The sequence below is a fragment of the Aplidium turbinatum genome, chromosome 12, assembly GCF_918807975.1.
Source record: "Aplidium turbinatum chromosome 12, kaAplTurb1.1, whole genome shotgun sequence".
Classification (NCBI taxonomy): Eukaryota; Metazoa; Chordata; class Ascidiacea; order Aplousobranchia; family Polyclinidae; genus Aplidium; species Aplidium turbinatum.
Genome location: NC_137483.1, coordinates 6,448,405 through 6,460,753, shown reverse-complemented (window position 1 = coordinate 6,460,753; position 12,349 = coordinate 6,448,405). Strand labels below are relative to the sequence as shown.

At 37.9% G+C, this 12,349-nt stretch overlaps 2 pseudogenes; both read left to right on the top strand.

The window, feature by feature from the left end:
• Positions 1–1,181: 1,181 nt before the first annotated feature.
• Positions 1,182–2,465, top strand: LOC145781367 (uncharacterized; annotated as a pseudogene).
• A 4,067-nt stretch (positions 2,466–6,532) lies between these two features.
• On the top strand, positions 6,533–6,920 carry LOC145781134 (large ribosomal subunit protein eL33 pseudogene; annotated as a pseudogene).
• Positions 6,921–12,349: the final 5,429 nt, after the last annotated feature.

Genomic DNA, 12,349 nt, shown 5'->3' with positions numbered 1-12,349 from the left:
GTTTATAAAAAAGGTGATCCTCATAATTCCACGAACTATCGACCAATATCACTACTATCTCTTTTTAGTAAAACATTTGAAAAGCTTCTACACACTATAATATACACACATCTAGAAAAATTCCACCTTTTGAGTACTCAACAATTTGGATTCCGTCAAAATCCATCCACTGCAATGGCAATAAGCACGCTGTATGACGATCTGTTAAAAAATGTAAACCAAAATTTCTATACCTAATAAAAGTAATTTGCGTTCTTCTGGTGACTATTTACTAGGTTACCTCCTGATGTTAAAGATGATAACTAGCTTTTGTATTTCCGACGTTTCGTCAGTCAGCACGACTGACTTTATCAAGGTGGCTAAAACAGGTTAACACAACTGATATGGTCAGATCCAAGATCACTCAAATTTTAAGAACAGCTAAACCTCCCCCACCCAACTTGACTCCACAACACCAGCAAGCGTTGAAAGCCCTGCGATCCGATGAATCAATCAAGATTGTGAAAGCAGACAAGGGAAATACAACAGTCGTCATGGACAGTAAGAATTATGACTTTAAATTAATGACTCTATTAAATGACTGTAACACTTACAAAATTTTACCTGTGAAACCTAATCCTGTTGTGAACATAGCCAAGTCAGTTACGAAATTAGTTTGGCGATTAGCCACTGAACGAAAAATCACCATGCTTACCTATCGCAGTCTTAAATGTGATAAAGGCGTTACTCCCAGAATTTATGGTTTACCTAAGATTCACAAACCTAACATTCCTCTTCGCCCTATTGTCTCCTTTATTGGCTCACCTACCTATGAATTATCAAAATTTTTAATTGATATCTTATCTCCACTCTTCGATCATCAATATTGCATAAAAAATTCCACGGAGTTTGTCAAAATAATTAAAGATATTGACGTTAGCCAGGAAGACTGTCTCGTTTCGTTTGATGTTGTAAGCCTCTTCACTTCTGTCCCTCTGACAGAAGCCTTGGACCTAATATCTAACCTGTTATCGGCAGACGATTCACTTGAAAGTCGTACAAAATTATGTGCAGATGACGTGATTCAAGCTTTAAAAGTGTGTTTTCATTCTACTGTTTTTTGTTATAAAGATGTGTTGTATCGCCAAATTTATGGTACGCCGATGGGCTCCTGCATCTCTCCAGTTGTTGCTAACATCTTCATGGAATTTGTTGAACGCAAAGCCATCAGCACCTTTCACACTCCTCCACAATTATGGGTTAGATATGTTGACGACACGTTTTGCATCATCAAAAAAAACTGCAGTTAATGATTTTCACAAGCACCTTAACAGCATTTCATCATCCATTCAATTTACCATAGAACATGAGGTCAACGGCAAAATTTCATTTTTGGATGTTAAAGTGGTTCGCCATAGCAACAACAAAAAACTAACCACTACCATACACAAAAAACCAACACATACAGACAGATACCTGCAGTTCAACTCACATCACCCCAAGCATCAAAAACTCACAGTGGCCAAAACATTGTACAACAGACTGGACACTCACATAACGGATGATTCTGAACGTTCACACCACAAGAAAAACATTCACAATACTTTAATGCTCAACGGATTTCCACGAAAACTTGCTTGCATACAGCGACCCAAACCGAAACCTTCGCTTCCTCCTTATAAATCTTTTACTTGTCTTCCTTACATAAGGGGGGTAACCGACAAAATTCAGCGTATCCTTTATGGCATAGGAATCAAAGTTGCGATGAAACCCTATCTGACAATAGGTAAATACCTTCCCTCGGCTAAAGACCCCATGAAAGAAGGTGAAGTTTCTGGATTGATCTACCAAGTTCCGTGTCATGACTGTGATTTAATCTACATTGGACAGACAAAACGTGACCTTAAATCTAGAATCAACGAGCACCAAAGAGCTATTAAATTTCAACGTCCGGAGCATTCCGCTCTTTGCAAACATTCTATAAATTCAGACCATAAAATTACTTGGACCAACGCTACCATTCTTAAAACTGAAAAGGATTACACAAAAAGATTATTTACAGAAAAGTGGTACATAAACCAGAAAGCACAACATGCTCTCAACCAGAAAGATGGTCAGAATTTTCCCTCTGTGTACAAAAAATTACTTTAACTTTAACTTCACCTTTTCCATTCTCAGTGCGTCTTCTCTATCATTGTTATTGCCAATTCCCTTGGTTTCTGTCTTGTCTGATGACTTTTCAATGTTTCTTGACGGTGGCCCAATAGATAGATAAATTTACGCTGTTGGAAAGCAGCCTACTGGTTTTAGGCATTCACTGCATTCAGTTTAACCTCTAGGTGTCTTGTTGCGTGTTTTAATTCTGATTCTTGCTGCTTACTTTATTCATTTTATCAGTACGTTTTTGTGTTGTGCCATCGTTGCTGAACAGGTTGTGTTAACCTGTTTTAGCCACCTTGATAAAGTCAGTCGTGCTGACTGACGAAACGTCGGAAATACAAAAGCTAGTTATCATCTTTAACATCAGGAGGTAACCTAGTAAATAGTCACCAGAAGAACGCAAATTACTTTTATTATAAAATGCCTGGTGAACAGTCTCTCTCTGTTTTTATTTCTATACCTATTGCATATTTCTAGACTTGTCAAAGGCATTTGATACAGTTGACCATAACATATTGATAAAAACTTCAACACTGCTACGTAATACGTGGCACTGCTCTTGAGCTAATGAAAAGTTATCTTACTAATCGATACGAATATACCAAATTGTTTAAGTCTACTTCAAGCTTGCAAAAAATCCTTTGTGGAGTGCCTCAAGGTTCAACATTGGGACCTCTCCTCTTCCTAATGTATATTAACAATTTTCTTTTAATGTCTAAATTTTGAACCGTGCTTTTTGCGGACGACACTTATCTAGCTTTACGTGGTGAAGACGTGGATTCTTTACAAACATAAACCAACTTGGAACTACATAAAATTGATGCTTGGCTACGAAGAAATAAACTTTCCTTAAATTGCTCGAATGCAAACTACATTAATAAACAAAGTGCCAAAGCGTACTGTTGAAACTAGTTTCAGGTTGTGCATTAACCAAATAGTGATAGAAAGAGCGAAAACCGTTAAGTATCTGGAAATCAATGTGGATGAAAATCTAAACTGGTCGTCGCACATTAAACATTTGTCGCTGCAGATGGTTCGATATTCTGGAAATTTTTATCGCCTTCGTAACTGTGTATTGCAAGAAATAATGTACATGTTATATCATAATTTAGTAGTCCTGTTCAATACGGTATTACTATATGGGATAGCCTACTGCAAATAAAACGTTACTCAACGAAGTAGAAGTCAGACACAATAATATTATTCGTGCAATCACTGGAATTCCAAAATTCAGTCACGTCACCAACTTATAAAAATCTTTAAATATACAGTATTACAACGAGAAGATATTTACAAACTTGAAATTGCCAAATTTATGCATAAAGTTTCCAATAACAATCTACCACCTACAGTATATGGCAAGATCGTTTTATAAAACTTGATAATATCCACTCGCGCAACACTCGACAACTAAATAAAATGAAGTATTTTCTTCCACAAATAAAAAATCCGTGGCACAAAATCTTTTGGCACATCGGGTACTAAATTGTGGAGTGAATTAGATGAATGTATAAAAAGCAAACACCTTGCTTTGTTTAAAAACTTTATAAAATTACCTTGTTAAATTCTTATTGAATATACTTGCTCAGTTTGATTACTTTATCTACATGTATTCTCGCGTTTGTGTAAATTGTGTTCTTACCCTACAAACTGTTCAATCATGCTGTTTATTGATTCAGCTAATGTAAAATTTGAAATGTCTGACGCTGCAACGTATGAAGCCTGATGTCAGGGTCAGGCAGCACCTTGACTGGTTAGCCGCAAAGTTGTTCGGTGCTACCAGACCTTTCTATTGCTATATTTTGATTTTTATGTAATCGTGCTTCTTTTTCTCGACTCGTATTAGAAAGGCAAATAAAACAAACATCTCTCTCTTTGGTGCAGTCACTTGTAGCAAACTGCTGATTTTAAATCGAATGGCTGTATATGTAGCCTGAGTAATGTTAGCTAGCACAGATGGTATAGTGTTGATAAGTGGAATCGGGAGCTTAATGTTAATTTTTGTGCCCTTGTAGTATTTGGCAGTTATGTAGGTTTATTCGTGCATGAACTTACAACAGTGCTCTCATTTTACTGGAATTTGTCCCTGAATCGTGACTTTTGACCACTTTTAGGGACAAGTTCAGGAAGTTTTGATGATTTAGGGATTTTTTCGGGATTTTAGAAGTTTTGTCTTGTTCGCTTACAAAATGAATGGAAGTTTATTTGTGTGGTTTTCTTCCATATTTGAATTCATATTTAGCAAAGAGAAAACACGAAATTGAGAGACTCCCACTTGATCATGTCTATGATGGTGTAGCCTCAACAGCTACTCTTTCCAGGGTTGGAAGTAACGACTAGTTGTCACTATTCAATAGCGTTATTCGTTGCTTTCTGAATATCGAATGCTTATACCCATTCCTTTTAAAAATAAATATCGAATGCGCGTTATTTACTGCTTCTTTATGCTAGCAACGAAATCATTATTCGTTTTTCGCTAATCGATATTTAGGAGAACTGCTGAATCATTTTTTGTTCTTCACTTACTTCGTCGTCAAAACGAATTTATCATATTTAGTTTTCGGATTACTATCCGACCTTGCCCCTTCCGGTTTTCGAACTTTAAAGGATTAAGGAAAATTTTGCGGCAACACAGTTTAGAAAAACCATGCCAGTAAGAGTCGTTAACAGTGTGGCCAACCTTACGGTTTTCCCGCAAGTTTGGGCTTCTTTTTTCGAGTTTGTGTCTTTTTTTTTTACTTTGCGGATTGCTTGTTATTTTTTTAATTATTTTTAGCAATTGCTATTTATTGCTTTTATTAAGTATCGATAGCGGAAAGTCATTGCTTTTTGATTAACAAGTTCCAACCCTGACTCTTTCTCAATGTTTTAAAAAAGATCCAGCTGGAGTTCGACAGGTGAGATAATCTTGCCTCAGTTTTATGCTGGAGCTAGTAGGCCAAATTTGGAAAAGCTTTAATTATTCCAGGAAAGTCACTTTTAAATCTTTAGAGTTTTTAATTCCGTCCAATGTATAGCGAAATGCTTTCCATCAACATTGACAAAACTATATACATCTTTCAAGTTTTTGGCAAATGTAGCACCATTAGATTTGGTAGACATAGAGTGAAAGAAACAAGTGATTGAAGAGCCTATACTGATACCAAGGACAAGGATGGTCGCAATGATACGGAATTTTGGAAAGAGCAGTTATCTCAGAAAACAATTAGAGGTGAATTGAAGTTACAGGCACATGCGTCAAGTTGTCACTTGCCTAATGCCCCTGCCATGTTCAAATGCCCTAATTGAACGACTTTTTAGTAGCTTAAAGGACATTAAAACTGACCACAGGAACAGTTTAAAGAGATAAAGTTTAGTTGGTTTGCTACACACCAAACAAGGTATGAAGTCAGCTGGCTTATCAGCTGACAAACTGGGTTTAAGTGATCGAGCTAAATTGTTGAAGTTGGCAAGGGCTGTGAAGAGCTCAGCTACAGATGCTGAAGCACATAAACTAATTGCTAGTCGAATTAGCTCTGATGAATAAGTCATTAGTCGTGCACAGTTTATGTCATTCTTGCATGTGATAAGCATTAGTAAATCTTCACTGTATCCCTGTAATGGCATCACTGTAAATTTAAAATACTGCTTTTTGCTTTGAGACATGTAGGCCTAGTATGCAATTATTCATTTGAATGATGAAAGAAAGCATAACATGGCAAGTCAGGATGCTTGTTATGTGCCGTAGTTGTCTAAAATGCCATAAGAGGTGATCAGACAATAATGTATGATGTACCAATAGTAGGCCAAACACCTTACTCTACACCTAGCCTACTAAGTGGTAGATTGCTTAATTTCATGAATCATTTGGCAAATTACTTTTAGAAAAAAGTATGAATCTGTCATGTTGTGAATAGTTTTTCACAGTAATAAAATTTCAGAAATAAATTCAAATCTGTGTCGGATCCGGATCTGAGATATTTAGAAATCGCTTGATTCGGATCGGATTCAGATCTCAAGAAGCAAAACCAGGATCGGATCAGGATTCTAAAAATCTTGAAACCGTACACCTTTGTTACAATGGTCATTGGTCAACTTAAGTTTTATTTTTTGGTTCAAGTTATCACTTTTGGGATAAGTTTGCACTGGTGTTTACGATTCAGATTTTTCACAATTTTACAAAATCACATTCAGATTTTTTTACAATTTTTAGCTAGATTTTTCCCATCACACCGCTAATTACAGCCTGTTTTAAGAAACATCTCCTTTTGTTGCGTCATCGTTTTCATTGAGCAACGCATTTCCAGGACTGCTCTCCAACCAGCAGCACTAGTGGATGGAATAATTCTCAGGCAACAACACTTCAACAACTATAAGAAATTCCACTCTGTCAATCCCGGTGACGGTCCTTTTCTGCTAAGCGTTTCTATTCCTTTCAGCAACAACATGGGAGATCGTTTGTGGTGCAAGGCCGTGTTTACTGGTTACAAGCGAGGGTTGCGAAACCAGTATAAGCACACTGCGCTTCTCCGCATAGAAGGAGTCACTGACAAGAAACACACACCATTCTATATGGGAAAGAGATGTGCATACATCTACAAAGCCAGAAACCGAACAAGAACCCCACATGGAAATTTAAACACAACTCGAATCATCTGGGGCAAAATCACCCGTTCCCATGGTAACAGTGGAGGTGTAAGAGCCAAGTTCAGGAGAAACTTGCCAGCAAAAGCGATCGGACACAGGATCCGAGTGATGCTCTATCCATCCAGAGTATGAGGTTTCTCATTAGCTTGTGAATAATAAAAGACAAATTCTTAAAAAAAAAAAAATATCCCGGTGACGGGCCAGCGTCAGTGGTTCAAAGCTTCTACTAGTATGTAAAACTGCCGGTATTTAGTTCCCGAGTTCCCGAAGAAACTTTCTCAAATCCCAGTCCGCAGATAAAGACCAAATCAATAAATCAAATCAATCAATGATTTTAATTAGTAACTTTTCAATGTAACGTGAGGAAAAATCAACAAACAGCACACATCCAGAAACATACACAAAGGAAAAAGTAATTTTTTTTCATCATACACATTAATGCCTTGAACAGAAAAGTAATCGTCAGTTTTGTTAGCGTACTTACTCTATAGGAAATCTGGCGCAGCCATGAGAAACTGAGCAGCCGAAAAGTATTGCTGAATCATTCGGCATATAAACGGACAGAATTTGTTTCTGAAACGAACATAATACAAAATTTAGCAATTTGTTAAAGGATATTAAAATGCTATATCTTGCTGGTTAATCCTTGTATATGGCTGCATAAACGAGTGGTGAGAGCTCTCCTTCGACGTTCAAAAGGGCGCTAGTTTGACACCGCCCAATAGCATGTAGCTGTGTCTTTGAAAAGAAAGGCATGCCTGAAGGTGGACACGAAGATTGGTTTTCTTGCCTTCCCGTCCAATTGAGCTAAACCTTCAATTACCAGGCATCATCCAGGTTACAACAAAAAAACTTTTATACGATTCTGAAGCTTGGATAGTGTCACAAAAAAATGGAAAAACGGATCGATTTCTTCGAGCTCTGGACATATAAGCAAATGTTAAAATTTTTATAAAAACAAAAGATTACTAACCATGAAATATTATCCAAATTCAATTCAATCATAATTCTCTTACAATTAATGAAAAAAATTAAAATGCTTCAGACACACAATACGGAAAAACTCCTTATAAAGATCATTAATGGAATGGAAAATAAATGGTAAAAGAAACAAAGGCAGATCAACGATGGTTAGAACAATGAACCAGGGGCGCCGGAAGTGGGGGGGCAGGGGGGGCGATCGCCCCCCCTGCCCTCAAATTTTCTCTGGATGGGGGAGCAATGGTGCCCTTTTAAAGTCATATGAGCTACTGCACATTTTTCAATAGACGGTAACAATTTCTGCTATTCGCTTTTAGCCTAATTACAATCTTTCATTGTTGCTTCAAAATAATATTCACACTCAAAATTCTACATCACAATAGATTACATGATGCCCTTCCGTGCCATTCTTATTTGTACGTATACCGGTATGTAGTTCTTGTATCATTACGGTAGGCTACTCGAGAATGAGCTATTGTGTAGGTCACAAACATAATTTATTGAAATTCTACCACTCTTATGCTTCTTCAAAGACATTTTTGTCACAACTATGTTTGATGTTACCACCAGCTGTGAAAATCAAACGCCAATGATTCGAGGCACCACTATAAGGACCGTTTTGCATTGCATAGGACCAAAGTTAGGGCGGGATAGCCGGGATATAGCTGATGGCTGACTTATGAGAAAAGAAAATGTTCCTCGTGGTCTTGGTTTTAGTTAGAAAAAAGATCTGAGTGATACAGAATTGTAGGAAAGTTAAGGAATAGTAGCCTATAAACGTCTTAGCATAGCAAAGAGTGTGAGAACCTAGAAGTTAAAATTTTTTAGAAGGAAAAGTGTAAGTAAGCCGTTATGGTATAGGGTCAAATTAGGAAAGGTCAATGCTGAACGCAGTTTTAGCACCATGAAGCGAGTAAAAATGTGCCTTCGTACCACAATGACAGATAACAATTTAAATAACTGAATGTTTGCGACTATTCACAAACAGGTGATGGACACCATTGACTTAGAAGCTGTTGCAAATAAACTCATTCGAGCCACCGACGCGCGTAAAATGCACTTTGGCTTGGTTTGATATTTGTCTATATACTGTATAAAAATTATCCCGCGAACACTTTTTATACTATGCAGCAGATGGTGACGCTTTGAACGTGAGATTTATCTTTCGTTTTTTCTTGTTCAAGCTTTTTCAATATATTTCATTCATTTATCTTCATCTGTCTCACATTTCAGTTTATATGGCTAATAGAGAAAAACGATTAACGAACTGCTCAGCATTATTGCTATGACTTATCTTAAAACTTAAAAAAGTGCCTTTTTTTCATAATCCTGCCCCCCCCCAGTCAAAAATCGTTCCGGCGCCCCTGCAATGAACTTCCCTGAATTGACGAAATTGAATTATGAAAGTGCGGTACGAAAAGCTCATGATAGTAAGCAATGGCGCATTGTATTCAACCCTCAATAGAATGAACGAACATGATAATGATGATTATTAACTGGCTTTGACAATATACGTCAGTGGGGCACGTAGACAATTTTCATGGGTGGAGAGTTTAAAAAAATTACCATGTTAAAACTATGTTAACCTGCATTTACTTTCAGGCAGAAACGGACCTAGGTCTATGATAGGTCAAAAAAGGTCACCTGATACTGTGCTCGTGATGGGGCTACAATAAGATGCTCGATGTCAAGATGGTCGAGTAAGCTTTACTAACTCTACGTTTTTTAGTTAAACATTTGTAGGCTATATTTGTTTGTTAAGTTGACAATGTGTGGAAAAGTATAAAGGTATCAACTATCCACATACATTGTACGGGGTATATGGCCGGTCTTTTCTGTGAAGCTCAAATGTTATACGATGTTTTTCACGTAAAATACGTTAAGATTATCTCTAAATACGAAGGTCTCGAACTCAAATTGCTCTGAGGGCCAAATGAGCGCTTGTAAATTAACCTGAGGGCCGCAATACACAATAAGAAGTCAGTAAACAAAATATCACAGATATAACACAATAAAAAAAGTAGTAAAAACACACCAAGAACGTTAGATTGCGAGAAAAGTAGTAAGAACAAAAACATGGAAAAACGCTTTACGGACGCAAACAAAAAAACAAAAAAAAACGCAAACGAAACGATGGACCTGGAAAGTAAAAATCTTGCAATCAACTTTCAAAAAGTGTGGAAAAAACTAAACCCTTGAAGAACTGACTTCAGCAAATGCCAAGCAGCCAAGGTTGCTATTGCGATAATGACACAAAAAAAGAATAAGAAATGTGAATGTGATGTAACAATACGAGTTTCTCGCACACAATAATATGGCACCACAGTAGTGCTAAAAAGTCGTATAAAGTTTGATGGGCATTTTCAGATTTTTCAAACACTTTTAGAGTGAATTTTATCTTTTTAAATCTATAGAAAAAATATATACTGTGATTGTTGACCGTTTTAAAGTTAAAAATGCATCGCGAGCCTCACCAAAATTCCTCGCGGCCGAGTGTTTGAGACTCTTGTCTTAATAGGCCGCAGCAAAAGGGTATTTTAAACAAGCTTACTGGGTCCCATATCGAAGAAGTGGGAGCTGGGGTGGCTCCTGGAAATAATATTTTGCAGAAACTCGGAGACTCTGATTGGGGTGCCCTCCCTGATACAATGGGTCAACTGCTTTAGCCTTATGCTATTCGGTTGCAGAATATGCTTGCCCAGTGTGGGAACGCTTAGCACATGCCAAGAAAATTGACCCCATATTGAACCAAAGATTACAGGTTGTCTCAAACCAATCAACATCACGTCGCTGCACATTTTGTCTGGAATTGCTCCCCCAACATCAGAAGAAGGGTGACCAGCAGAAAGAAAAGATCTTGCCAGGACATGGATTTAAGACACCCACTGCATGGCCAAACTCCAGCACACAGGCGTCTGAAGTCAAGAAAAAGCTTCCTTGCCTCAGTTGTCCAAGACGATGTCGTCTTGCATCGGCGAGAGCATCGTCTTGTCAAGACGATGTCTCCGCCAATGTGCGGGTTCAACAATAGCAGGAGGGACTGGCAGCCGGACCGAAATTGGCCAATATGGAGCTCTCACCCGTGGAGGGCCTTCCTCTCGGAAAGCGTGAACCGTGGAAGTATTAGAGATGCCTCAACCGCTTAAGAACTGGCATTGGCAGGTGTGGTGCTTTGATGGGACACTGGGGGTGTTCCATGGGGAGCACAAGTTGCAAGTGCGGACAGGAGCAAACAATACAATATCTACTCGAATGCCTTGACCTGGAAACAAGGTGCTCTGCACAGGGTTTGGCCGAGTTCAACGATGGAGCGGGAGCTTGTGTGATGCTCTGGGCTACGGCCGTGTGGCACACGATGAAGAAAAAGAATAAGCTTACTCCTTGTGGTGGTTTGCCAATACTCTACAGCAGAAAAAGCATGTCAAAGATGATAAAAGCAGCTCGCACCATGCAAAATGCTTTTATTACTCTGTTTATTTTCTCCTCTACGCTCTACGAACCTCAAAAAACTCCATATTTGTTCATAAACTTAACGATATATATCATCTTGATTGCGTTGCTTTTATATATAAGGTTGGTCACAATATATTGCCTGATGAATTCTCCAAATATTGTAAAAACTTATTCGTGGTTTATATTCACAACACTCGACATAAAATAAGACAAAAACTTTTACCTAGCCTACCAAGTTGCAATTCCAACATAGACAAGAAAAAGATTAAATACATAGGTAGGCTATAAAACTCTAGAGAACAATCCTCACAAGTCTTAAAGATAATACCTTAAGATGTTTCAAAAACAAATTTAAAAAGTACTTTTTATACAATTTAATATTTTTCTTTTAGGATTGCTCTTCATCGTCTTCTTAATCGTGTAAGCCTCTGGGGCCGAGGGTCTACCCCTTTATCACTCTAGATTTGCGATGTTTCCGGACTACACTGGATGGCTGCTAAAAAGCAGCCAGTCTTTGGTTTTATCATGCAAGATGCTTCATCATCCAGTGCCCCGTTTCTGCTAATGTCATCGCTTCCCAGCTAGTGCAGAATGGGGTGTACAAGACAAAGGACCGCAAGGCATCCCGCCTTGTCGCCAAGGAAGTATCTGCCCTGTGGCGAGTGGAAAAACCACGAGAGGAAAAAATCTCTGGAGACTTTGTTCCGGAAAAATTCTCCACCGCCCTCCACCTAATGAGACTACACAAGTCTCCATGGCCGGATAAGATCTGCCCTGAGCTTGTGCTCCATGCATTGCAACAGTTTCACAATAATGAGTACAAATGTACATGTCAATGCATAATAATAATATTTGTGAGCATTTTATCAACGCAATTTAGTTGAGATACGAAGCGAATAATTGTGCAAGCCTTTAGAAAACTGAAACGACGCACCAGGGCGTCGCTACACACAGTTTAAGAATTTCTGCCTTAAAGCAAGCAAAAAAACACAAAGTTTGATACCAACTACTAAAGATTTTATTTTTTTTTCTTCCATCACAGATAATTAATTTCTTGGCTATAACCACAGCAAAAAACGCGTTTAATAATCTCGATTTACTCAAAAACCATTAATAAGTTGCGTTGGTGATGAAAAATAGAAGATAACGC